The 24,643-nt window shown below is 45.8% G+C and overlaps 1 protein-coding gene across 5 annotated transcripts in view; it reads right to left on the reverse strand.

Moving 5' to 3' along the window:
* PLEKHG5 (pleckstrin homology and RhoGEF domain containing G5) overlaps nt 1–24,643 on the reverse strand; it is a 1,536,154-nt gene that overhangs the window by 703,871 nt on the left and 807,640 nt on the right. Inside the window, exon 1 of one of the 5 annotated variants that reach the window (XM_069610304.1) lies at nt 4,505–5,111. The exons of 3 other annotated variants lie outside the window; for them this stretch is intronic. The gene's annotated coding sequence lies outside the window, so the exon portion shown is untranslated. Of the gene's footprint in view, nt 1–4,499; nt 5,112–24,643 lie in introns of those variants that run through there. One more of the 5 variants, XM_069610305.1, reaches the window with a different exon arrangement.

Here is a 24,643-nt window from a genome sequence, read left to right on the forward strand (position 1 = left end):
TGAGGTAGAGCTATGTGTAGCATAACCAGAAGGTCTGGAAAACGAACTGGCTGCGCCTGCATTAGGAACCCTTTCACAAAGTCTTCATTCAATATTGCCCTGAAGAGGCTCTGAATTCCAACACTAAGCTGCCGGACACGTTGGAACCACAAACGGTTGGCAGAGTTTACTGTGGTCAGTGGGAGACTTCACCATAGACATCCAATAAGCTGCTAAGTGTGGCATTCATGTCGCCTGACCCACAGTAGGAATTATATGCCATACAGCAACTGCAAGCACTGAGGTGTTCATGCATCCTGTAGATCACCAAACCTATCTGGAGTTGGCCGTCTAGTCCAGTTTTTAACTTCTGGGACTTGTAGTCCTGAAAAACAGACCTACAAGTCCCACAAAGCCAAGGGAAAAAAACACAGGTCTAGACTATCGTTTCCCAAATGGTATTGAGCATGTTGGAACATATTCTCTAGGGGAAAATCAATCAATCAATGATTCTATGCATGTGAAAGAAGCAGTTTCACGCTTCAATGAAAATCCCTTCACATGCCACTAAAACGTAAACACAAACAGATGATTCGTTTGTACAGTGGGCTTTCAGAGGACACTGCTCTCACACATCCTACCAGGCAATAGATCAGATGCAATAACGGGGCACGTCTCACGTGTGACACAGGTCGCTGCCCTTTAGACAAAAACCCTCTGCATTTTGGGACTTAACCATTTCCTTTTCCCACTGTAAGGATGGGCCTCTATCTTGAAACATGCATAGTGTTTGCTAGAAAGTCTACCTTGGTTGAGGGCATCAAAGGGTGGCATGGGGAAACACGGTAGATGCGTTAACAATGTTGGCCTTTCATACCAAAAATAAGGGCTGTTATCACCCAACTTGCTGCTACTCCATTTTTCAACCTCAGAAGGATGAAAGCCTGGGGTTTTCTGCCAGAAAGGGAACCTGTGGCTTGAAGACTGCAGTAAAATCTCTACAGCAGGGTCAGTAGCACCACAGGCTATCTTTCCCACCGAGGCCAGACTAGAGCCTACCTGGACCTCTACAGCAGGGTCAGTAGCACCACAGGCCATCTATCCCACCGAGGCCAGACTAGAGCCTACCTGGACCTCTACAGCAGGGTCAGTAGCACCACAGGCTATCCCACCGAGGCCAGACTAGAGCATACCTGGACCTCTACAGCAGGGTCAGTAGCACCACAGGCTATCTATCCCACCGAGGCCAGACTAGAGCATACCTGGACCTCTACAGCAGGGTCAGTACCACCACAGGCTATCTATCCCACCCAGGCCATACTAGAGCATACCTGGACCTCTACAGCAGGGTCAGTACCACCACAGGCTATCCCACCGAGGCCAGACTAGAGCATACCTGGACCTCTACAGCAGGGTCAGTAGCAACACAGGCTATCTATCCCACCGAGGCCAGACTAGAGCATACCTGGACCTCTACAGCAGGGTCAGTACCACCACAGGCTATCTATCCCACCGAGGCCAGACTAGAGCATACCTGGACCTCTACAGCAGGGTCAGTACCACCACAGGCTATCTATCCCACCGAGGCCAGACTAGAGCATACCTTGACAACTCATCACGAATGCGAGGGTAACCGCAGCAAGCTTCTAGTTTCCTTATCATGGCCCTTCCTAGACGTCAAGCGACCCCATGTCCAAGGTGACACTTAAGCCAGTCGTGGCCATTCAGACAGCAGCACTTTGCATATTAGGTGGTGTAAGCCCATGCCAATGACAAGGAAACACAATAAAAACCACACAATAGACAGTGCCACTGGCTGGAAAGGGCACGTGTGACATGGGGCAGCTACAATGCAAACGAACAACAAAAAACACACAAATGCAGGTTTATCGTGGAACTGCGCACTTGGTATTCCCCATACGACACTCTCTCTCTATTGACTTGAACTACGGTTCCCAAGGGCGTTCAACCTACCAGCGCTTTGAGGTCATACCAATGATATATAAGGCGCTATATAAATGCCAAGTAACATAATATAACAAATGAGAACAGTAGACGGCTGACTACACACCTAGAACCACAACCTTTCAAACATTGAAATACGGGTGCCTGGAGCAGCTGGTGTGAAAATAATGCAAGTTAATATTCCCCAAGCAGAGCAGCGTCATCAGAATACAGGATTATATAGCGCCTCATTAAAACAAGTGGTGGTAATGGAGATACCGCCACGTTACCACTGCCACCAAATCTGCCTGATTTTGTATGGCAGGCATTTCCTCTGCACAGGTGGCTGTTTGTCAGTGGGGTTGAAGGGACCGAGGGGCGGAGCTAGGTACCAAATCGTATGGGTGCCCTGAATATAGGATGCTAGCTGCTGTGCATAAAAAGAAAGTGCATTTTGGGAACATTAGAATGATCACCGATTTAACAAGCAGGTCAATGATAGTAAGTTAAACTGGGGTGTGCTGCTCATTTCATCTGCCCGAATAGTCACCCGGCAGTAAAACGTGTGCAAAGCTTGCGCCATACATGCATCTTCGTAACGTGTAGCTTGCGCTGTCCTGGTGACCAAAGAGTGACTTACAGATGCAGGAGCGGGTGGGAGTGTTGCTCCTCGGCACTACACGGAACGGCGCCTTCCAGCAAGAGCATTTTTGCTGGAGCACAGTTCCGTCTTGTTCCGGTCCAATTCCTTCCCTGGATATCGACCATGGCACAATGATTCTATAGCATCCAGCAATGGGTCTGCTCCGTGCATCGTATGAGCTTCTGGACAGGGTTTATATTCTAAGCTGGCACTGAGCTCCCGCTCAAATAAATACAGATGCAAGGTTGCAATTTCCAAGTTTAGCCGCATATATTGCGTTGTTCCGACCACGCCATCTACGAACAGTCACGGATATGTCTGGGAAAGCAGGGCACCACAAGGACACCACCGGCGGCAATCGCAAAAGCAAGGTAACATTTGCAACACGCGGCCCGTTATCACCACACCGCGGAGGTAGGCACCTCCTGCACCCGCAGCGCCCGTGCAAACACTGTGCGCTACTGGCGCGTTATCTGATGAGATACCAGGCGCAAGCCCGCATTAAGATTCACGGACTTCAGATGGCCTGGCGGCTGCCCCGGTGACGGGCGGCGTGTAGGGGTCCAAAACAATGACCCCGAGAGACAGGCAGTCCAGGGCCTGAAGCCTTGCCCTGGCTGCAGGGGCTGTGGGGTTCCATAACATAAGGAAGCTGCACGCTTCCTGTGGCAAAGGGCAAGCATTAAAACCACTTCCTCCTTTTGTCCCACAGTGGAATAACCCAAGATGTAAAACACCCCCGAAAAATGAGAGGAGGCGAGGGCCCCACCCGACAACCCACCATCCAGAGACATGCAAAAAGTCATTGGGCTAACCTAGGAGACTTTGGTTAGTGCCCCTAAGTAGGATGTCCGTTATGCCACTTTCTGCCCACTCTGAACGCCCCCGCCCCAGAGGCGAAGTCTGAAAATCCACAATGATCCACACGTTTTATAGGGAAATGCCCCATTTTGGTTTTAATGGATCCGAGCAAAATTGGAAAAACAAATCTCAATCTTAAGGCAGCGCCACTTTAGATAAGACTCGGTTCGCTGGGAATCGCAGAGATATGCGAAAATCACGGACGCATTAAGCCCCATCTGAAGCTCGACAGTGTAGGGCAGCCAATATCCACCCAGAGTAATACATACGGGGCGTAAAGGTCAAAGCGTGTGCTAACATAGGTACGTAATTTCAGTTATGAAATGGCTCCACGTGACACAATGCTCCAGCCCCAGGCGTTCATTTAACTTCCAACTGCATTCTGGGAGTTGTAGTACTGCCCGACCTCGATTAAGCTATTACATAAGAATGCTGTGCAAATAAGCTGTCTACGACAGAGTTGCCGTCTCCTCCATAGGCTTCTGGGGGATTTACAAGAGATGAATCAAGAAACACACATGGCGGGGCGGGGGGCAGAAGTCAAGCTGTGAAACGTAGCAGAAAAGACACATGGCCATGACCACTCACTGTGCTTCCAATTGGCCCTGGGTCACACGCAGGACCCCTTCTGCCATCCCTACTTAGCATTCTGGTACTTGCAGTTTTGCATTATCCATAGCAAGTCTAAGCCTGCACGCCCCCTGCATGCGCAATCCTGTCAGATAAACCCAAGAGGGCCCACACGGGCCACTTGGCAGCTTCGCTGATCGACACAATGCACAGACAACCCGAGAATCACCCGCTCCGAACCCCCTCCCCGGGTGAACATCCCACAAACATGTCGAATCCTGCTGAAATCCGAGCGGACCATTTTCCAGAGGTAAAGGTCGGCTGAGACCAGTCAGCAGAAGGTTAGAATAATTTTGAAAGAAAACAAAAAAAACAATCCTGTGAAAAGCAGTGCCCTGGTCCCCAGAACACAGCAGCGTAGCTCGTACATACCGCACGCAAAGTGCATCTGGATTAAGGACCATGCATGCAGCTCCATCCGGGCTGCAGCAGCCCCACTCACCTCACCTCTCAGAGCAGAGCGCGGCAGTCTGCTGCGGGAGGCTGCTCGGCGCTGCGGCCGCCCAGCCTGGTCCCCTCTCCGGCAGCGGACGGTAAAGCCAGTCCTCTCTCGCGAGTAGTCCCGATCCGGCGCAGCCTCTCCTGCCAGGCGGCGCACGGGACGCGCATCTGCTCACTCATGTATCCAAAGAGCCTTTAGTTTCGCGTCCACCCGCAGCCGCTGCGCTGACACAATATTGACGAAGCAGGTGGGGCCCGGCGCGGCTCTGGGATGAGTAAGGCTCCCTCGGTGCCGGGGATGCCCGCAGCCGCGAGTCAGACAAGGCGCGGTGTGTGCGGGCCTGCGGCGGCACGGCCGTGGGCTCCTCTGCCTGGCTGCCTGCTCCCTCCGTCTGCCGCTGCAGCGGCTCCTCCCACCTCCACACCCCGTCAGAAGGCACTCGCGGGCGGCTGGAACCTAAGCCTCGGGGGCTCGGCAGGATCCTTCCTTCCCTCCTGCGAGCCCGGGATCAGTAAACACCTGTCTGGGCATCGGGTTTCCAAGAGCCAAGGTGCGCAGGCGGGCGCTTGTGCTTGTGGATTTGTGTCTGTGGATCTGTGAGCACCTCCGCCAGGAGCTTCCTATAGGAATGTACATTTCATAAACCTTTCGCATCCACAGGCAGATTTCAGTACCACTCTAGCATAACGCCATTTTCCTTACGCCTGAGTTCACGTATCTAATGGAAACAATTATTCAGGCGCTCCAGAATATTGTGGCACGAAATCGCATATTTTGCGGCATAAAAAAAATGTTGCGGCACAAAATTGTATTTATTACATTTTTGTGCCACATTTTTTATTGGATTGAATGTCATAAGATTGACAAGTTGCAAGAAGGCAGTGTGTAAGGATACAAGGGTGCCACGTTGTCATTATTTGCACCTTTTTATATTAATTGAATAGGAAGAGTCCCAGATGTCTCTGGCTCGACAGAAAAGTGTTTGTTGTGCGCTACTTTTTTGGTTTAATGTGCATGCCTATTTCAAAACATTTACTTTATTCTCTTATGTTCTACAGTCTGGCAAGCACCAACTCGCCAACGTACCCCACACTCACCAAATCCCTATTACAACTTACATTCCTAAACCTCTCACTTTGCCAGTCATGGGCATACTCATGTGATCTGTCTCATGGCCAAGCCACAACTCGCACTCCCCAGTTCCTGCCACGCTCACAACAATGTTCCTAACTCTCACCTTACACTCGCCAGTTCCTGCTGCTGTCTGCAGTCCATTATTCTTTCTCGCTCCTGCTGCATCCTTTCTCCGATTCTATCGCACTGTTCCCCCATCCTTGCTCCTAATCTGCAGTTTGCTGCTTCTTTCCGGCCAACCACTCCCAATCTGCTTTCTAGCCCACCGATCTCCCTTTTGCCCACCACTCCTTCAATTTTCTAGCTCAGAGTCCCACCTCTGGCATAAAATTCACTCTCTACTCTCTTGTCCATGGCTTCCTCCTCTAGGCCACTGCTTTCCTGCCCATCACTCCTTTGCTGGCCCATTGCGCCCCCTCTCCCTCCTTGCCCCCTTCATATTTTAACTTTTTTTTTTTAAGTAGACTTTTGGTCCAGTTCCTCAACAAAAAAAAAATGGACATCTAAAAATAGAGCAGTGATGACACTATTTTTAGATACCCCATTTTTGGAAATGTGCACGTCTCCTTTTTCTCAAAGGTGACCTATTTTTTTTTATTTTTATTGGCAAAAAATGTGCCTTTAAAAAAGACAAGTACAACATTACAGTTATCCATATTTCCAGGTGACCTATACATTTTCACGGTGCTGAGCTGTAGTGCAAATGATGCGCTGGCTAGTCGCACTGAATACATTAGTGTCTGGATTGCTCTCCCGACAAGAATGTTGTACAGGCTCCCAGCATCCAAGGGGCTTGTCACAGTCAAATGAGATAAAAAAAAACTTGCTATCCCCATTTCAGGAATATAAATGGAAGTGAGACAGCAGTGTGCCATACCTATGCTGTCATACATAAAAAAACTGAATTGCATTACATGGTCTGCAAACTCCCTGACATGCAATGTGCACACCCTGCCCCACGCGCTAATTCTAAACAGCGTGGGTGTACCTGAGTTTTCTGTGCATTTAAAAGCCAACCCTTTGTGAATTCATGATGCACTTTGAAATGTGCAGAAACGCTACTTGTTTGTGCAAAGAGGTTAAAAATGGTATCTGAATGGGCGCACATAAAATGCACTCATTCAGGTGTCCTTTGTGGAGTAGGCTGCTCCTTTTTTTGGCACAAGTGATGAGATGCGCTCACACATCTCATCACTTGGTCCCTAAAAAGTTTTGTCACGCTGACTCTGGGGGTCATTACGAGGTTGGAGGTAGCCATGGCGATATTAGCGCCATGGCTACCTCCTTACCGCATACCGGGTCCGGGTTCCCTGAATGGGGAATTACCGGGCCATTCCAACCTTGGAGGACTCAGTATTTCCCCATTCAGGGAACCCATCCCCATTCGAGCCCCCATAGTGCTCAATGGGAATGGGGACCATGCTAACAACGGGCCCAATGTTAGCATGCTGGTCCTTTAGCGGCTCCCACTAAGGGATCCGCTAAAGGACCTCATAATGCGGTGGTAAGGGGTTAACAGCACCATTACGGCACCGTTAACCCCTCATCGCCAAGGTCGTAATGACCCCCTTTGTCTTTTATTTTAAAAACCGGCAGTTTTTGCAAGCCGTTTTTTGCAAAAACTGCATAGCGTGTTGTTAAAAAAAACCAGTAGTTTTTCCGCTGCATTTTGTTTGATCGCGAAATCGCAATAAACTGGAGGGTCTCATTATTGGCTACAAGAATAAATAATACGCAAAGATAATTTACAGACTAGTTGAAAGTTAATAGTATTCCTTTTAGCTTATGGTGTTCTGCACGCAGGCCTTGTCAATCTCATGATCTGTATCAGACTAACTCACTCATAGATACCCAGAAGTTGCCAGTGTGCCCACAAGCAGGGATTTGTCATTATAATTTTCGGACTCGCGTTGCTTTTCATGATGATTCCTCCAGCTTCTAAACGTTGCAATAATTGGCATCACTACCCTGGAGGATTAAGGGCTCAACATGCTTGATATGGGTATCAAATCCATCTTGCATAAACAACATTCTGTTCACAAGGCGACTGCGTTGCGCTTGAGCTATAGGCCCGGTTGCACATTTATCGATTGGAATGCAAGGATGTGAGAGAGAGAAAAAATACAAGCGAGAGAGAATATAAGAGATAATGTAAATTGGAGAGCGAGAATATAAGAGCAAAAATATGAGCGCGAGAGAATATATGAGGGAGGGATAATTTATGGGGAAAGAGGATATATGAGAAAGCAAGCAAGCACTGGCCAACAATGTGAGAAGGACTAGAAGTAAAAAGGCTTGCTCTATGCACTTTTTCCACGGTGCCTGTCAGTGAGGAACGGTCACCTCTGTCGGCACAGAGAGCAAGATGTTCCAAAAAATCTGGATGACCGCACTCCGGTTTTAATCCACAACTGATTCAGAGTAGCCAGCAATGAGAAAGGCCTCTACAGGAAATGAGCAAATGGCAGCATAGCTTGTTCAGTGGGCTGGCCCACCCTGTAGGCCCTCAGCCACCAGTTAGCTCTCTCTGCAATTCCAGCGTGAAACATCCACTTGGATATCAAACCGAGCCTGCCCAACATGGAAGGCCTGTGAGTCGTCCACGGTACTCGCAGCAAGCATTACAGAACGATGCTGTTCGCATCACAATAAAGATCTCAAGAAGACGCAGCATTACAGAACATAGAAGGGCTCTGCACTGGCTTCCAGCGAATAAGCGTATGCTCTTTAAGAGCCTCACCATTGCTCACCAATGTATCTTCGGAATTGCTCCTAAGTATTTAGAAAGTCTGGGTTCTTTGTACAGCCCAAGCAGAACCTTCTGCTCCTCATCCCACCCTCTGTTTAAATGTCAAACGTTCAAGCATTCAAGGGAAGGAGGTAGATCGTTCCTGGGTAGAGCGGCTGGATCCTGGAACTCCCTGTCTCTTGCCCTTCGACTTGAAGCAAACCTATGTCTGTTCACGAAATCTCTGACAACCTTCCTGTTCACGTAGTTCCTACCCGCACTCTATCCTCTGAATAGTTGTTTCTTCTTGTTGTGTCTTTGATGGTCGTTCCCTGTGTGTAGGTGTGCGCCCCGATGCCCACAGGCTACCATTGCGGTATAAATAAACAATAAAAAAGCTATCTGACTTACGTTCACTCTCAGCAGAGGACTTCTCATATTGTTGGCTAACCAGAAAGGATAGCTCAGGGGCACACTGAGCAGCACAGGTTTGGTACCCAGCCGCGGTACTCCACTTAGAGGCTGGAGTCTGGCATTAAGCACAATATAAGAGCTCAATTTAAATTTTAATATGTATATGACTGTTTGTGACTTTATATTTGGAAACCACATATAAATGGAACCTCGAGCACAATATCAAGGACCCGAATGGGTGGAAAGCGACCTGTAATTAGATTATCCAGTTTATGTCGATTTTGCAGTCTCGCAACATAAAAGTGCAAAATGTGGCATTTTTTAATTTCCCTGCAACTGTTCTGAAATGGCGCTAATAAGATAGTATTTTAATCTCCCACTTATTATAATTAGTCTGATCGATAAATCCACGTCAGTCTCCGATATACAGTATCGACAGACGCACAGACTACACGCTCTGTACTTGACTCACATGGAGCATATTCCTTTGGGGCCGATTGTTTTCAATCCTTCCACACACTAATGACAGTAGAAATCGAATTCTGTAAGTTTAGCAGATACATGTAACCAGGAGTCAAGTCCTAAAACAAAAATGTGGGAGGACTCATTAACATGCCAATTGGATGTGGTGTGGCCAGAAATCAGCATATCAAGGTGCACTCTGAAAAAGAGGGGGGGCTCCTGAAAAAAGGGGGGAACTCGTCCACCTGCGTCTATCCTCGACTTGAGCCCTGCCTATAACTGCTTTAACTGAGCAGAAAAACAGCAAAATATACATATTTGTGCAGCAGCATTGCCTTTTCCTTTGCACAATATGTGGAAACGAATGCCACAATGCTCCGGGGCTCTGCGGGGTCCGGGGGCTCTGCGTAATAGTGGGCAACAGGAGCTTTCCACACAGCAATACAAGCACAGAGCCGATGGGTCTTCTCGCCGACCGCGCAGTCCAATGCCCCATAGCTGCTATTTCTGATGGCTCTCCTCTACCATTGTATGCTTGCATGTCTGGGATTTATAAAGTGCAAACGTAGACGGGAAGCAACAGAGCGCCTAACACGGGTGCACAGTCCCAGAGATGTGATTGGTTGTGCTGGATCCGTGTAGGACACAAGTTCACGTGGGCCAATCCGCGGGTGCAGCTTCAACGCCACCTGTACTCATAATGATATCTAACAGGCCCCAGCACCATCTGCAACACCCAGGGGCTTCCTTGTTTCTCTGCCATCACACCCTGGCTAGGTAATATTGTCCCCTAGAAGATTTCAAAAGCACAGTCACTCCTGCAGCTAAGAGCCAAACACAGGATGCACTTATTTGAGCCATTTTGCCATTAGAAACCTTTCCCCAATGCCAGGTCACCAAAGTTGAAAAAGGAGGCATGCTACAGCTAACCAACCCTAAAACTCAACAAGGCTATGCCTTCCCCAGAAAAGAAAGGGTCCTTTTGCAATGTAAACCTCGCCATCGTTTCTACAGTCATGTAACGTGTCCATCTACTCTGCTCCAAGTGCCAAGAAGCAATGCGTTTGTGGCGCATGGCACAGTTGTTTTTAAAGAGCAGTGGCAACCACAGGGTACCATAATCTAGTGGTTTAAATTACCATAATTGCTTTGCCCCAACTGAATTGTAACGATTGAATTCAGTATTTCAAAAGTCTCAGTCAGGCCTGCATGGGATAAACTGCAGGACACGCAGGATGCTCGAAGTCCTCACTAGGTTCATTAAGTCACGGTACTATATGACTAAGCCCATTACCCGTTTGACAGGGTATTTGTTACAGATCTCGTTGTCCAACTCCAGGCCTCGAGGGCTGGATCCACGTCGGATTTTCATGATACCCCTCATTAATGTTCGTGAGATAAATTTGCATACAATGATTCTAAATGTGTGCGCATTTTTGCTCATGAATATTAATGAGGGATATTCTGAAAACCCTTCCACTTTCCGGTCTTGGAGCCCTGAAGTTGGACAAGGCCACCTTGAACTGCCAGGCTGTGATGTCCGCCTCCGATTTCTTCATCCACCTATTTCCGCCTCTCATTCTTCCCATCTTAGCTTTCTCGTATGCAGGAAATTCCATATGCATAATTAGCAAGATGACTGCCATGTCATGTGCAATTTTCACTTCTGTGATTCATTATAAACCATGTATTGAGTATTTGTCTCACTGGTTTACCAAATAAAATGAAGCGGCTTTAGCAACGCAAAGCCGGAGAAGAGCAGTGACTCTTAGGATTGCAGTCCCATAGAGCCTCTGGGATTCTGAGATGCCGCACTCTTCTCCCTTGACCTCCACATCGCTAGAAAAAGATCTGATGAGGACTAGAGTGTTGACAAAAAAAGCAGAGACAAAAAATCCAACAAATTCAGATGATCTTCGTTTCATAAGTCCTTCATTGTCCAATTATCAAAGCGCAGTCAACCTGCTCACACCCAATCAGACCCAACTATCCCGGAAGGGGACGTACAAGCGATTCCATCTTGGAACTATCGTGAAACACGAACACAAACAAGTACAAAACCCGCTATCCGTTCTCTCTCTATGAAGAACATTGATTAAAATAATGAAAATGACACCACTTTGACAAATGCACCCTCTCACGCAAAGCCAATAACAAGAAGGATGATATTTACTGTTTGATTTCTGAAACAGGATAGTTGGCCAACTAATCGCTCTGACTTCCGGTCAGTGTTTCACAAAATGCCTCACTTGCAGCGGATCGCTTCCTCCGACATCCACGCTGTGGAGCTCATTGATGACGAAGACCTTTAGAAAGTGCACCTCAGATTCTTCTCACCTTCGCCAGTTGCACTTTTGACGACACAGCAGATCTCTTGTTCCATAAGTTGTGCTCCGATATACAATGTATATATGGGCATCACTAAAAAACCAGAGGGATGGGTCAAATAAATATAATTGGGCCCATCTGACCACACAGGTGATGCGAACGCAGGTTAAAGAGTCATTATAAGCGAAGCAAAGAATGGCATTAGATCCGCGTGGGTTTCCAGATCCGAAGAACGCTGCAACGTCCCAGCCACAAATAATGCAAAGACCTGAGCAACTTCACACACTTTCCTAACATTGCATCTTGGAAGGTTCACGCCACAAATGTCATCACGAAAATGTTATGCTCTTGCAAGACATCATTGGCCTTCAAGAACTGTGGGCTACCAAGACGATATATCTAGATGGAGTGTACTCTACTGAAAGCTATACAGTTAGACCAAATAGCAGCTGTGAAATACAATACAACTTACACCAGACTTAATTAACTTTAAACACTTGTAATATATTAAATGGTGAGGTGTTTATCGATACCTATTTGTCCCAATTCAAATGTCTCTTGGCTCTCTTTGGAACCCCCGGCAAAAGGGTATTTGGAAAGATTTTGAATGCATTTAATAAAATAACTTTTTCCTCGCTATGGAAAAAAGTTTAGTCTGGGGGAGGGCCAGTTTTGGTAGCAATTAATGTGTTCAACAGGTGTAATGTAGTCCGGCCTTGGCTTTGAAAGGGTGCTTAAATGATTTCCCAGCTTTTCTAATGCCCAAAGTCCAATTTTCTTGCTACTGGCAAAAGGCTTGTGCTTGGGAGTGAGCTTTGCAGTAAATACATTTATGTTACGACAGGTTTTTCAAAGTTTATATCCTAACCAGATTACCATTCCTCTTGCTTCCAGGTGCGTTATTGGAGCAAATTCGTGTGTTTCAAGGCATTTCTCTCAATTCCGAGCCCAAGGACCTTTTGATGCTGTACAAAAAGCAGGTTGTCCAGTAACTGAGCTGTTTCCTTCAAGCCATCTGAGTTTCTTCCTACTGCCATCTGTTAACTGAACCAGGCAACTGCAGCTCGATGAATGGGTTTACAAGGGGTTGTTTATATGCATCGCATTCCTAGAGAATCCAGCTACTGCATAAGAGGAGTCCTGGATCCACAACCCGGGAATCCTCAAAGGGTTTCTGGCACGGTCCTATGACTGCTCAGCCAGCAGCCTCAGGGCTGTATCCCCAGGAGGGACTATTCATACTGTAAGCAACTTTGACCTGGAAGTGTCTTCAGCGTCACCCTAATCCATACTATAGAACTGGCCCATCAGTGCTGCTCTGTGGCCAGACTGGTCTTTACACTATTGGCTTGCAGCCTGAAGGCATTCCCTCCATGCTTTTCAGAGCTGTGGCGTGGCCTGACGTACTATACAGATCATGGCCTACTTTACATCTAGAGTTAAAAATTACATTTGATTTATTCATTCTGTCCATCACTCTCCCTTGTCTTTTGTCACCAACAACATTCACCTCTCACACATCCTACCCTTGAAATATACCATCTTCTGAGTGGACCTGAAAACCCGCAGAATTATTCATCAGGAATTTATCGGCAGCGTCATAAATACACTGAGGAATTGCCATCTCGCAAAGGTGTGAAAGCCCTGGCCTTTTAATTTTTAATTAATTAATACAATTATGAGGTTAATTCCATCTCTGACAGGGTAAGTTAATGATCAGATTCCCCTTTCGAAAACTCTAGGAGGATGAATGGAGGATAACGCAGGGGCAATGTGCTGGGCTTGGAAGCAAGACCATGCAGAGCAAAAGAGGTTTGAATCCTGGATCTGCACTTGGAAACCCACCTCCAGTATTAAGCGCGTTATAAAAAAACAATTAAGTAAATTAAATATGCCAAAAGCATTGTGTTTATTGGTGTCCTGCTGCATCCATATCCTGATTTACAGCACCTGCTCTATCAGTGGCACAGACACTGACACAGACACTGACAGTTTATCCTGCACAAGCTAGAATGTGTAGTAGCTAGCTAGTAGCAATTTGACAGTCACTAATTTTTCTAAATTAGATCATCTATTTATTCAAACATTAGTGTGCAATAAATACAAAACATTTATTGCTGGTGTGTGACAATATAAAAACATAAAAACATACACAATCTCACAATGCTTGCATACTGCCACCCTCACAAATTACACAATGTGCAAAATCTAGCAATCTGTGCGTATTGGCCAGTATTAATTATGGCCAGACACTCTTTATGTATCCATCCATGTGCCACTGTTTCAGAATGTGCATGGAGGCCAATTGCTCAGCACTTAGAGCTGATATTATTTAGGTAAATATCAAGTGCTAGTGAAGTCCATCAACATTTTTGTCATAGTCAACTTGAGTTTCGGCCTAGTGGGTAATTATTTTCAGCAACCCATCCTTCCTCAGGGCTAAACTCCAATCGTCACAAAGGGGTAGTTTCACATACCTTTTTATTTGTTTGTGCGATGCTTCTAAATAGAGAACCCTTAAAAACAAGAAACCTCGGGAACAAGTGGACCTCATTTCCCCCCCCCCCCCTCCGGTGCACCACCATAACACTTAGGAACTGCTATGACCTCAACCAGAAACCAATGGTCGAAGTGTGCATTCTCCAAAGCCCAAATGCACCCAGCGTCCCATTTCTTTTAGGTGTCACTTTCCCGTTCACTCCAAAATTGTAAAATCCACTGGACTAAACAGACTGAACGTAGCCTACTGCTGCCATGAATAACCCTTGGCGTTCTGCTCCATAATGGGAAAGTGACACCTAATGGAAATAGAATGCCGGATGCATTTGGCTTTGTTTGGAGCATGCAAAATTCAAACATCTGAGCATTCAAGGTATACTGCGTATGGTCCTATTACATATATTGGGAAACTTAATTTACTTCACAAGATTAAACCATTAGAGAATGTAAAGTATGCTACACCTGACTCTATGGCATATACTCAGAAGAAGAAGATGGCCAGAAGCCCAAGGATCACTCAGGAGAAACAGAGTGAGCGCTCTTGCTTCCCAACAAATGTGATTGGTTCAAAGCAACTGCCTTTTCCAACATGAGAGTTTAACCACCCCACAGCTGAGATGCACTGAGACAGCGATCCTCCAAGGAGGAAGCCGGCTAGCCGTTCAGCTGCAAAAGGGACACAAGCCAGCAACAGGGAAGCTGAGACCGGAAGAGGAGAATGCAAGCGAGTTCCCAGAAGCAAGGACTACTTGAGCTGGTGCAGTGTGGAACCTCTAGGCATCCATAGCACCGGTGAATCATCTAGGAGAGATGATGCACTGCCAGGGAGAAGCAGACATCAGGACAGCCGCTGCCAATGGCAACAAAGCCCTGACATGACCAACACCTCCAGAGATGCAGCAGCTGCTCGGGAAAAGCTGGTACCAACCAGAAGGTAGCAAACATGTATGCAGGTTACCCAAGTAGTGCTGGAGGTCAGAGGGATGAAGGAGGAAGCCGGGTTAAGAGGGTCTGGGACCATGGAACAAAGTGCGAGTCTGGTACCCACACCTAAAAAGAGATTGTCCACATTGGGACTGTTTGGCAGGAAAGTAAACCAAGCCACTGTGAATGTTACGAGTCTGGGACTCACACCCAAAGAGGGACACAGTCCATGAGAAGACGAAAGCTGGCAGGAGAGCAGGGACGTCATTTTAACAAAATGCCAGGGGTAGTGAAAGTGACATCACATGACCCTTGATCTCGGATGACATCACAGGAAGCGATGCCATTTGACTCGGGCCCCAAGTGGCATCACAGGAAGCAATGGCACATCACCTTTCACCCCTCGACAAAACAAGAAGTGGCATCACATAGCATTGTTTCTCAGTACATGAAGAAAAATATGATTACGATATCACGGTAATAGGATATACATTTCATACAAGAATGGATCACCATATGTAGCATTAATATCAGTGTGTTTACACCCATATTACCAAATGACTGTTAATGTAAGCAGACGTCCAACACAACAACCTGGAATATTGTACATTGCTCAGGCTAAACTGCAAACAGACAGAGCATCTCGTAGAGGCCTAAACCCCAAGGTAAAGACATCCAGTGTCTGGCAAGTGTCTGGGCACAGACTGGAAACAGCAACTGACCAACACAAGCCCAACCAGAAAAACAATGGTCTGGAGGGTTGCCCAGAGCTGGGGCAGTGGTTATGAAGGATTTTAAACTTTCCGGCCATCACCTTTCTGTTTTGCTTATTTATTAAGTAACCCACTGTTGTTTTTGTTAGATGGGAGATACAATAGAGCGGAAGAATGCGTTGCTGGTCACAGTAATTTCAGGGTTTTTTCTTTTAAAATGTAAATAGCAGCAACAGCCCCACGAAATCACCCCTAGAAAGGTCTGCTGTTCCTACAGACTCTGGTTACTCCTCACTGATGATGCCCAATGAGGCTGAAACATGCCTGGGAATGCTTCTGGTCCCGTGCAAAAGGGATGTGACCTAGCAGTTCGGGCTGGACTGCCACTTTTGAGGTGGGACCAAGCATGATTAGCATATGGTTATTCCCTGCCTCTAGTGGCTTGGCAGGCTGAGAATTGTCTGGAGGGTTGCCCAAAGCTGTGCCAGTGGTTATAAATTATTTTAAACCATACAGCGATCACCTTCCTGTTTTGCTTATTTGGTAAATAACCCACATTTATTTTAGTTAGATGGGAGACAAAGGGGACATGTTGGAGGATGTGTTGCAGGTCACAGTAATTGCAGGGTTTTTTATTTTAAAATATAAGCAACAGCTCCAGGACATCACCGCTAGAAAAACCTGCTGGGCCTAGTGACCTAGGCTACTCTTCACTCACGACTCCCAATGAGGCTGGACATGTTTGGGAATGCTTGTGGTCTCGTGCAGAAGGGTTGTGACCTAGCAGTTCAGGCTTGACTGCCCCTTTTGGGGTGGGACCAAGCATGATTTGCATATGGCCTTTAACCTCCTGTAATGGCGGCTTGGCAGGCTGAAAAACGATGGTCTGGAGGGTTGCCCAGAACTGTGCCAATGATTTGAAACCTTCTAGCCATCACGTTTCTGTTTTGCTTATTTGGCAAGTAACCCACAGTTCTTTTGTAGATGGGAGATAGAAGGGAAGGATGATTGTTGCAGGCCACAGTATTTGCAGGTTATTTTAATTTTAAAATTTGAGCAGCAGCTCAGTGACATCCCCCCTAGAAACGGACCATTTGATTATTTTCTTTGGTCCTTTATGTCTTGCTTAATGCCAGCCTCCTCCAGCTTCTAAGCACTGGAACAGGAACTGAACCCATGTTGTTCTGCATCCTCTTCTTCCTAAAGAAAGTATGTTGCCCCTGAGCTATCCTTCCAAATACATATAGTTTTCTGCTTGCGGAAGCAATAGCTAGTTTAGTTCAAAGCAGAGGGCAATGTCATGTAAATTAATGATCTCACCTTGCGTCTATCTACAGTATACCTGTGATGCAGGTCTGCAGATCTGGGTCAGGTCACACAGTGCCCATGCGGGATTGGTGGCAGAAGCCACTGGGGCGCACCCCTCTCATCACAGTCCCAGTCGCTCACTGGGTGTGCAAAGCAGACAACGACAAACACTGATGAGGTATGTGTTCATGCTGCGTTGTCAATGAGTGCTGCAGGCAGCTCATACCCATTCCCAGCTAGCTAGACCTAGCCCCCATACACTTCCTGTTGCTACAGTAACCACAGGCAGATAATTGCATCATTCATAGCGTCGGCCCCTCCCCTGCCTCTATACCATAGGAATGAAAGGAGCGCATCATTCATGGAGTCTGTCCCCTCTGCGCTACAATACTGCAAGTACAAGAGGCATTACTCACTGAGACAACCCTACTGTCCTTACCCCGGAGCAATCCAAGAAGAGATGCATCTGCAAGCTCTAGCAGGCATGGACATGCTGTAACCAAAGATGACGAGAGCAAGTGACTTCACTGCCGAAAATGACACACGTAGACACATTAGAAATGAAGCAGATATGCACTCACCATGAAGTTACATGGACATTAGGTCAAACTACATTTAGACATGAAGAACATATATACTCAATGTATACTCTAAGAACAAGATGCATAAGAATGCATATAAAGCTTGCTTAAAGCAGAGATGCAGCAGTAAGGAGTGACCATTTTAGATCAAATGAACGGTCCAACCACGTTTGAGTGAATGGGAAGGATTGAAGAGTCCTCAAAGCTGCAGGAACAGTAGGGTCGCTGAATCAGCGAAAGACACAGATCCAAGCAAACCAAAAACTAGCTGCACAGCTCGAGCCAAGGTTATGAACGGAAAGGGAGATTTGGATTAGCACTGAGGAGAATAGAAGATAGAAATTCCCAAGCATAAAGGCATAGTTCTCTTAGATTAAGTAAAGAAACAAACAGTCCTTGAAGACAGGTGCTCATTAATTACAGCTAAATGTTGGGGGAAAAAAGTAGCTCAATCAAGTCTCCAGTGGACCGGAAGGGTAAAGGCACACACATTTAAATAGGCTAAAATCCTAGTAAAAGTCAAGCAGAATAAGTCAAAATGTGGTCTCCTCACACGTGAGGTATAGTTGGAGAAAAGGGGCTATTCATTAACTCCAGACACAGATGGGCTGAGGCCTTCACTCCCCTCAAATCCTTAGAACAATGATACAAGACACAGCCAAGTTCAAAGCTAAAGGTCCTAGCTTGTAGCCTATGAAATCAGAGATGGTGTGTTATAGTTGGGAAAAGCCGCACCTTGATGCCGCTCCCCATGCCACTATTGTTGCTCATGTGTTGATGACCTGCCAAGTAGCCACGTTTGGTAAAGTCGATGCCAACTAATCCCAATTTTCCAATAATGCCATTTTGCAACTGTTGCATTAACCAATCAAGTAGTGTAGAGAGGACATGTATTCACCATTATCAATTTAGGAGGTCGTCTCAGGTGGAGCCATCAGGTAGAGCATGACCAATGAGAAGACTAATGCATATACATTATATACATAGATCATTCCCCTCACCAATCCCCTTCATCATAGGTTTCTGTAACTATGATTGTAATGTGACGTCAGTTGTAAACTTGTGACGTAGTTTATGTTCTTAACCTATTGCGTAGCTCGGAAGAAGATGACAGCGTGGAGATTTCTCATATTCATTTCTCTCCCGTTTTTTTATGGATTGTTATTAAAACAGGCCTTTGTCCATTACCTTGACTCATCCGTTTTTGGGTGCAGGATTTCCCGGCATGTCTGTTCACTAAGGGCTGGGGATTCCCCCCACTAATATTATAACAGCAGTACGAGGAATATATTCTTGTGAACTGCCTATTGACATTTGGTTAAGCAAGTACAGGCATGAGAGGGCCCAAAAAGAAAGTGCTGGCCTGAAAGGCCCCTAAAAGGTGAGAAAACCTAGAACAGGGAATCTAGGGGAAAAGAGAACAACCCTAACCTTCGAGTCCTACAGTTTTGAAGATTTCTTTTTTTTGCCACTTGCGATTACCCAAGAGACCGGGAACATTTATGTTGCTTGGATCTATACAGAACACCTTAGTTTAGGACGAGATCATCCTTGCACAGTTGGTTTGAGTTATTAGTGTTGGGGACAGATGTCGGCTTTTTGAGACCCAATAGTGATGGGCTTCATGATTTGAACATTCAGATAATTTCCTTTGTTGTCTTAGAGGCAGGGAAGCCCCTCTTAACTTTAGGGACAGAGAGGCATTTTACCAACCCTTTTTCATATAGTAAAAGTCTCTACCTAAAAAGATGCCACCATTGTGTCTGGACTATACGTCTGCACCCTCACACCTCACACTTGACATAGTTAAAATGTATGGTGTAATAATATAGTAAATGGTCTGGGAGAGACCAACCCCCAATTTGGAAGTCACTTTTGTGATTTTCCCAAGAAACCCTATGTCACACCGTTATGCCTAGATGGAATTCTATGGCCTAAATTATTAATCTTCTGTGTAAATTGTTCAATTAAAAAGTGGAATAAAATAGGAAAATTGACAACTTTCTCTCATACCATAGTCTATTCAGATTCTCTGTAAAATTCTGGGAGAAGAAGGTTTGTACTGCTCCCAATATTCTTTTACAAACAACTAATATTCCTATTCTACCCCAAAAGAAGTTCCAAGTAACCCGGTCAAATACCCTTTCTGCACCAAGAGTGATCAGTGACAGGGTTTGATTAGGGGCCATTGCCACATAAATGGAAACGGATATTTTGCGGCTTGACCTGGGGATGAATATATTAGACATAACTCCTTCTGATTTGGGTGAATTAGTGCCTTAATAATAGTTTATTTGCTTTGCAAGGATTTGCCCAAAGAATATGCCGACATAATTAAGGGGTGTGATAGGTCTGTGGCTCCTGCCTAAAGGAGGACTTTGCTAGGTTTCAAAATTAAAGAATTGATTGCATCCTTCCAAGATTTTTGAGCATTTACAGTTTTCCATGTCTTACTAAGCAAGTTCGAAAGGATGAAGCGCATTTGCTCAGAGAATTTGATACAAATCCCCTGGAAGACCAGCATAGATGGCTGCCAGCCCATTATTTATGGAGGCACCTAAAACCAACATAGTTTGTGATTGGTTATTCCCTCTGTATCATTTTATTTGGCCTGTTTTTTTCTTCTTGGGTAATGAGGGTTCTCAGATGAAGCCATTTAGAAGACTCCTGTTGGCAACTGTAGTCCATGAAGCAATCTAAGACCAAAACCAACGGCTTAAAGAGCCTTGATGTCATTTGGAAGCCAGACACAGTCATTATTATCCTGTGCACGACTCCACATCAGGGGCCAGAGTGCTACTGGTGCTTTTGCAACTGTTCTCTAGCCTTGCGTAACATGTAAATGTCACGATTCTACTGGAGCGAAAGAGCAGAAAAAATGGTGCGTTTCATGAGCCTTCTCTACCATGGCCAAAATGTCAACTCCTTCCACCTGCTCTCACTGTCCCCCTGGGCTCAGTCTGCAGCCCCATCATCCCAATCCCACCTGTTCTTTGGAAATGTGTGGTAAGTGGGGTGCAGCAGATCATCCTGCACAGTCGGAAATAGCCCGAACTATCGGTCTGAGCCAATCTGGTGCTGCAGATGTCACGCTGCTGTCCCTCTGCCGACATGAAACAAAAGGCTGGATTCAAATGCCCTGGGCCTTTGTTATTTTCCCTAAAAGGTCCAGGTTCTTGGACGGATGGTCCAATCTTTCCTTCTAGGGTTTCATTCTGACGTGTCTTGGGTATGTGAGGAATCTGACAGGTAGGATGAAACCCACGCCCCTTTCTCTGCTTGGGAAGTTCAATGTTCCATGCAAGGGAAGATGGACTGCGGACCACCAACAACTGACTCTTCATGCACTGAGAGGAACTGCAAGTAAGGTCCAACCGCGTCCGCCTCATATATGCAGTATGGGCGGTGGAAGGTCTTGAAGGGGCTATGGTAATATAGCACCTTCAGGTAGCTCTTCACCTGCCTCGTGGGCATTGCTGGCTTGTGGATGCCACGTGACTTTCCCACGTGACAGTCGTTTCTGAGTCTCATTTCTTTTGAGAATAATTCATCCATTGCAATCCTATATTTCCACAGCTCTGCTTCAATTTCTGTATTTCTTGTTTTCATATCATCACTATACGACTCTGCAAAGACACATTCAATCACTGATTTAGTTTCTCCCTCAGCGTGAGAAAGAATACGTGACTTGGGATGCTTTCCATAAGGTATACAATAATTACTTCGTTCTTCTCGCCTTTTCAAATAGCTCCTCGTTTGCCACCACCCATTTCATAGTGTTTAATTCATCAACGTTCAGGGGTGGAATAGCCTATGGGGACCACAGGAGACTTCCCGTCTGGCCTCTGCACGCTGGGCCTCTTTTGTGTGGTCATCTCTTTATTTACACATTCTCTCATAGGAAACAGGGTGGGCTTGCTCAAAATATGTACTATGGGGCCGCTTTGAAAATTATTTCCAGGGCCTCTTTTGGTTTAAATTTAAATCTCTCTGTGGCCTTCTGACCTTGCCTATTTGATTCAGCTGTGAGTAGAAGTTTTCTCTCTGCTAGCTGTGTTCACTACATTAAAGCCGTACAATGGAGCTTGGGACACAGTGATGAAATAGTAGCTCAAAGCACTTTATAGCATCTGTATTTGGTCCATAAAATAAAGCCATGGTAAATCTATCCTGGCCTACGCCAGTCTTCCTCTTTGCACATGTATTATAGGTTGTGTACTTCAAGTCTACCTCTCATTCAAAAGGCTTAAGTAGTGTGTTGACATAAGGCTCTTCCTGCTCATTATTATAGTTAGTTTATCCACCATAATAACATCTTTCAATATTACCATACAGGAAACCGCTGAACTATCCCGCGTGATCCTTCAACAAACAGTGGTTTCCAAGAACACGCAAAAGCCTCATGAGATAGAAACAATGGACATCACTTTCGAGCTGTATTCAGGGATAGATGCATGAATCGCTTGTGCTTTCCAAACATTTTTATACATTTGAACAGTTGTGTAAAGGAGTTGACCTCAACTAAGTGCTACTTAATTTCATATACATCACAGGGCCATAGTGTTTTCCCAGGGTAAAAAGAGCTAGAGCAGGTGGCGCCAGCTTCCCCTACCTTGCTGCTTTACATTGGAACACCCTTCCCACCTCTCTGCGAGCTGAACCCTCATTAATTGCTTTCCGCAAAGCCATGAAAACTACCTTGTTCACTTAACCAACCCCATATGTTCAAACGTTCATGACTAACATGTATGATGTACTATGGTGTATGATACTCCTTATCGCTTAACACAGGACCTTGCCTTACTGTAACCCATGGCACAACCTGTACCTGTAACTAAGTTCCCCTACAAGTAAAAATGCTACAATGCCCCTGGGCTGCCTGCGCGCTATATAAATGTAATAAATAAATAAATAAATATATGGGAGCAAATGTGTCACATTAGGCATACTAACGTTTGAAAATTGCTTGATAGGCAATAATAACACACAAAACACACTCTTCACCGTTCACATCAAAATGCCGATCCCAATACACACTCCCATTTCCAAAGCCTGGCAACCCCAGAAAACCACATTCATGAACCACTTTAGACAACAAGTTGAAACCACCATTAAGATGCACATGTCACAAAAGCTTGCAAAGCCTGGTGGCGCTACAAGAACAAGCACAACTCGCCCACTGCTCTAGAGAACAAAGTCACATGGACTTTCACTCGGTGACGTGCTTTTCTTTCCTGAAAAAACAACCGACACACAACAACCACTATAGAGAACAACTCACACTATAACTCACATGCTAGGGTTTTGTGGAAGATCCCCAAGCTTAATGACCCCAAGAGAACAAGCAACACAAACTGACCACTCTGTAGAACTCACTCTCTCTCTCACATGCAAGCTCCCTGGAAGGTCACAAAGTCCAATGACCCTGAGAGAACAAACAACACGCATACACCAGTCCAGAAAGCAACTCACACTAGAACTCACATGCAGGTGTGGAAAGATCCCAAAGAATTATGACACTGAGAGAAAACGCAACAAAATTGTACCACTCTGTAGAACTCACACTCTCTCTCACATGCAGGCTCCCTGGAAGATCACAGAGTCCAGTGACCATGAGAGAACAAGCAACACGCATACACCAGTCCAGAAAGCAACTCACACTAGAACTCACATGCAGGTGTGGAAAGATCCCAAAGAATTATGACACTGAGAGAAAACGCAACAAAATTGTACCACTCTGTAGAACTCACACTCTCTCTCACATGCAGGCTCCCTGGAAGGACACAAAGTCCAATGGCCCTGAGAGAACAAACAACACGCATACACCAGTCCAGAAAGCAACTCACACTAGAAGTCGCATGCAGTTGGGGGGAAGAATCCAATGTATGACAATCCTGTCAGACAAATAGCAAACATTGAGCAATCTAGAATGCACATTATCTCTCACATGCAGGTGTCATGCCCAAAGCCTGGCAATCATCAGAGAACAAGCAACACAATTTGACCACATAGTAGAACTCACACTCTCTCACATTCAGGTGTCCTGGAAGGTCACAAAAAATGACCAAACAAGAACAAGCAACACACAAACCAGTCCAGAAAACAACTCATACCATAACTCACATGCAGTTGTTGTGGAAGGTTGTAAAGCTAGAGGGCCCCGAGAGAACAAGCTCCAAACACTAACCAATTTAGAAAAAAAAAACACTCACGCCAACACTCACATTCTGGTCATACAGAGAATTGGAAACCATAGCACACGTAGACAAGCCACTCTCAATAAGGATGGAGAACACAGTCACGCTTATCACGGTTGGGAGTTAAAGAAATCTTGAAAGGCTGTCTTTCCAGATCAAGCAAGCTACACTGACCCTACACTCTAGTGTGCCAGAGAAGGCTGTGTGACATCTCGGATCACCCCCTACGTCTATCGGGTAATTTACTCCCTTAGGTAAACATAACTCGGCAGATCACCTTATTCAAATGCATAGTTGTCAGCATGAAGAGGCCGTCATGCAAATGGTGAACACTGAGCTTTACTATTTCTTCATCATTTATCAGTGCATTCCTCTAAATTGGTTGCTCGACTTTCATAAGGGGAAAACAGTAATCTGTGTACTGTTTTGTTTTTTTTGTTTTAACACCCTGTAATTTTCTGGCAAAATAGCTAGCCTACCTTCGAAAATATAGAAAATCCAGTATGTGATGGGGGAGCACGCTTATTTAGTTCCCAAAAACAAAAATTAAAACGAAACCTTCTATTGCAACACATGGGGTGAATCGCAGTGCCATGATCCTCACAAGAGACTTACCCAAGACTGCCTGGAGTTGGCAGCGGCGCTGCCTGCAGGAGTGGGATATCGACAGAAGTGGTGCAGCTCCCGACACATGGCGAAACAAATGGGCATCCACCCCTTAGCATGCCTATGCTCGAACACCAGGAGCCAAGATGGCGGTGTCCTTCTCTCTGAGGGCTGGAAGTCGATGAGAGAGGACAGTGGAGAAACACTGCAGGACCTCAGAAGAAATACCCTAGTCTTTTCCTTCGACAGA

The sequence above is a fragment of the Ambystoma mexicanum genome, chromosome 8 (assembly GCF_040938575.1).
Source record: "Ambystoma mexicanum isolate Mex_15411 chromosome 8, UKY_AmexF1_1, whole genome shotgun sequence".
In the NCBI taxonomy this organism is placed as follows: domain Eukaryota; kingdom Metazoa; phylum Chordata; class Amphibia; order Caudata; family Ambystomatidae; genus Ambystoma; species Ambystoma mexicanum.